The following is a 4,350-nucleotide window of genomic DNA, read 5'->3' as shown; positions in this document are numbered from 1 at the left end:
TATATATATAAAACTATCAACGTAATCAAATTACACAAGAGACTTTCAAAAACTGTTTCTCTTTTTGCATCTTCCTTTGCTTGCCCCACCTTTCACAACAAAAGAGTATTTACTGTGTTAATACAGCGTGCTCCTCTCCAAACAGCATAAATATTGGTGCAAGTCTTTTGCCCCCTGTTTATGAATATGTAATGCCACCCAATGGTTTGACTTCTTCCCACAGCATGACATTTACTCAGAGGTGGCAGGGATGGGCAATTTTACAGTTATTATTGGTGGCATCTTTCTCACTGGCTGAGGATCCAGAATGCAAAAAGAGAGGCGACCCAGAAAACGCCCAGCTACTTCAGGATGGAGACATTATGTTGGGTGGACTCTTTTCTTTCCACACCAACTGGATAGAAAAACAGGAAACCTACGTGAAAAAGCCCCAGCCACTACAATGCATAAGGTAATTTATCGATCATCGATTTATTTAAATAAAAAAGTGTCTCAAACTTTTTTATTTAGAACTTGTATTGAGACTGCTCATGCATTTATTTCACTATTACATTATTTTGTTTTCTGCTTGAAACACTGATTATTTTGAAAAGATTTACATTTGCTGTTTGTTTCAAGTTTAAATTTCAGGGAATTCCAATTAGCCCAGGCTATGCTTTTTGCCATTGAGGAAATAAATAACAGTTCAGATCTACTGCCAGGGATCGATCTGGGCTACAAACTGTTTGATACTTGTGGGTCCACTGCCAGAAGTATAAGAGCTGCACTGTCTTTGGTTAATGGTGATGAAAATGAAGCTGCAGCTGTGAAGGCATGTACCGGACCTGCACATGTTCAGGCCATAATGGGAGAAGCTTCATCCTCTCCAAGCATGGCAATAGCTACTGTTATTGGACCGTTTCACATACCCCTGGTGGGTAAGAGTTATATACTTTTTAATGTTGTTGACAATATTTAACTCTAAAAAGTATATACAGAATTTGCTTGTATATGGTGTACTCTCAATAATATTCAATGTATTTGTTTTTAGATCAGTCATTATGCAACATGTGCTTGTCTCAGTGATAAAACTAAGTACCCATCCTTTCTCAGAACCATACCCAGTGACTACTATCAGAGCAGAGCTCTGGCCCATTTGGTCAAACACTTTGGTTGGACTTGGGTTGGAGCTGTTTGGTCAAATAATGATTATGGCAACAATGGCATGGCAATATTTACAGAGACCGCAGAGCAGCTGGGCATCTGTCTGGAATATTCTGAGCCGTTCTTTAGAACAGACCCGTTAGACAAAATAGGAAATATAATTGACATTATCAAGGCCTCTACATCGAAAGTGATTGTTGCGTTTCTCGCTCACATGGACATGGAGGTGCTTATACATGAATTGTCCAACCATAACTTGACAGGATACCAGTGGGTTGGTACTGAGGCTTGGATTTGTGATTCTCAGACTGCATCAAGGGATAAAAATCACATCTTGGATGGAGCCATAGGACTCTATGTTCCAAAAGCCTATGTCAGTGGTCTTAAAGAGTTTATGTTTAATGTAAAACCACTCAATTCAACAAATAATGACTTGTTTACAGAGTTCTATGAGGACTTATTCAGCTGCAAGTTCAAGCAGCCTCAATCAGAAGAGATTCAGAGACAATGTACTGGACATGAAAATCTGACTGGTGTGGAAAATGTTTTCACTGACATGTCACACATGTCCATTTTTAACAACATGTATAAAGGAGTGTATGCAGTGGCCCATGCTTTGCACAGTATTTTCAGCTGCAATAAAACCTGCAACAGCAGTGTCCAGCTAGATCCCTACAAGGTGAGCTTAATATCTGAAATCATTATTGTTTTTCCGCAAACTTATAGTTCGATGTTGTTTATATTTTAACCTGTTCATCTTGAAACAAAGCATTTGTTTACATTCTAGAACTCAGTTAAATACATTTTTAGATTTCTAGAACAGAGTCAAAAGCTTAAAAGTTTACGCCTCTCAAATGCTTACTTATTTACTTTTTTTAGTTACAGAGAACATAAACAAAAATTTCTGAGGAATTCATTAAGGTTTGAAGAAAACATTCTTTTAGAACATAATTTTAGAGCATTGAGGCACAAGAATGATCAACAACAAATTTAGTTTTACATTCTATTTGTAGCAGTTTTCCTCCATTTATTTTACTATCAATACTTTTCTTTTCATTATTTAATTCATTTTAGATTTTACAGCACATAAAAAAGGTTAACTTCAAAACAAAGGAAGGTGAGGATGTTTATTTTAATGAGAATGGAGATCCTGTTGCAAAGTATGAAATMATCAACTGGCAGCCAAGAGAAAATGAAAATATGCACTTTGTCACTGTTGGTGTTTATGATGCATCGTTACCTGCAGAAAAGCAAATGAATCTATACAATACGTCTTTAATTTGGGCAAACAACTCGCTGCAGGTAACATACATCAAATGTTTAGTATAATATAAAACTAATTCTGGATTTTGCTTTACCATATTCAAAAAAAATAAAAAGAAAAGAAAATTTGTCATTGTTATTTTTTTTTCTTTTGTTGTATATCACTGGTGTAAGAAGGTGCCCATGTCAGTTTGCAGTGAGAAGTGTCCTCCAGGAACACGGAGGGTTTTAAAGAAGGGAAAACCTGTTTGCTGCTATGACTGCGTAAGATGTGCAGAGGGAGAAATGAGCTACAGAACAGGTAAGTAAATGTGTATAGATTTATTCTGGGTTTATAAAAAAAAACATAAGTATCTAATAACTAAATAAACGTTTGTGACAGTGGTGGGCAGCTCTAAATTGAAAGTTAGTTCCGCAAATTCAAAAGCGCTAATTAATTTATTTAGGTCCAGAAGTTCTGAAGCGGACATGTCATAATAAACTTGGCAGAAGCTATATCAATTCTGCACATTCAACTCAATTCACCAGAGTATAGATTTTCAGTGAAAACATGAGCATTTTTGCACAATACTACCTTCTAGTGGCATAATACATTGCTTTCAGCCCATACCTTACTTCGTTGTGGTGAGGAAGTTATTTACAGAAAGAGGCTTTTGACTCGGTGTTAAAATAAAAAGTTGTTGTGGACTGCAAGTTCTGCTGCTTCTTGGTCATTTTTCTTATATTTATGGTAGGTAGGGCTTCAGTAGGAAAGCACACATATTAGTCATTTAAACTGTTTATTGGAGAAGGGGTGTTATTGGTTTATTACTGGAGAACTGAAGCGATGCTTTCTGGGTAAAGGAAGCCGACCGTCTTCACTCACTTCAAAATAAGAGCATAAATTTAAACTGTGCCGTGCGATTTGGTGGTTAAAGTTGCAGCATGTCCTGAATTACTATAATTCCTCCCTCTACCCTCTCAAAGCTCATAAGTATATAAACAAAACAATAATAATTATGGGTGGATTGTTGGGGAAACTTTTATTTTTTTTGTTAACGGTGGTTTTATAGAAAAGCCGTGAACATCAGCAGCTGATCTTCAATAGGATTAAACCAGCTGTTGATCTAGCTTTTACTGGCCTCAGACAAAAAGCATTTTAAACAAATAACATGAATTAAACGCTGCTGAACCATTTCCTCAAGTGTCCCTTGCTGTGTGTGTGTGATTATGGACAGGGCAGACGTCCACCGTGCTGTTGTGTTAAGAAAAAAAAAGGCAGTTCTTCTTTTATTTAGGCCTATTTATTGCCACGTTTTTTTTATAAATACTTGTACAACCGTGGGCAGCAAGTTTGTAGCAAAGCCAGATTTCTTCATTTCCCAAGGAGAAAGTTTGCTCCTCTGTCTGCGCTGATCTTATAAGCATGTAAGCATCTAGGAGTAATGCGTCCTACGACACAAAGCATTATGGGAGGTGTCTCTTATTTTTTTAGTTTAGTTTAAATTGTTTATTGATTCCATTTAAAACCAAAAATTTTATACACATCAAAAACGAAAGATATACACAACATTTATACACAAAAATATATGTATATTTATATATACAATTTCAGAACTGTCATGCAGAATAGTTAGTCACAGGATAAAGCTCTGTGTTATTTTACCATACGTTTCAGAGGGCTGTGTTTCCATACTGTTTCTTCATGGTGTTGGTCACTGACAGTAAGCCCTCTCTGCTGTTCAAGAGAATAATCAACTGTTTAGGGAAATTTCTTTACTATAATGTATGATGATGTTCTGCCCCTGTTTTAAGTGATAAGCCATACCTTCTGCTGTACAAGATGACGAAGACTGATAGATAATTAGTTATTAGCAGTACTACATTTTCATTTTATAAAGCGCAAATCCGCTAATTGCGGACCTAAATATTTCATTTGCGCTATAGCAGGCTTGTACCCACCAC

At 36.4% G+C, this 4,350-nt stretch overlaps 1 pseudogene; it reads left to right on the top strand.

The window, feature by feature from the left end:
* Positions 1-335: 335 nt before the first annotated feature.
* Positions 336-4,350, top strand: part of LOC106531722 (extracellular calcium-sensing receptor-like) — a 5,263-nt pseudogene continuing 1,248 nt past the window's right edge.

This window comes from Austrofundulus limnaeus, unplaced genomic scaffold (genome assembly GCF_001266775.1).
Source record: "Austrofundulus limnaeus strain Quisiro unplaced genomic scaffold, Austrofundulus_limnaeus-1.0 Scaffold667, whole genome shotgun sequence".
Classification (NCBI taxonomy): domain Eukaryota; kingdom Metazoa; phylum Chordata; class Actinopteri; order Cyprinodontiformes; family Rivulidae; genus Austrofundulus; species Austrofundulus limnaeus.
Note: the sequence above shows the minus strand (reverse complement) of the source record. Positions and strands in the feature narration are given on the sequence as shown.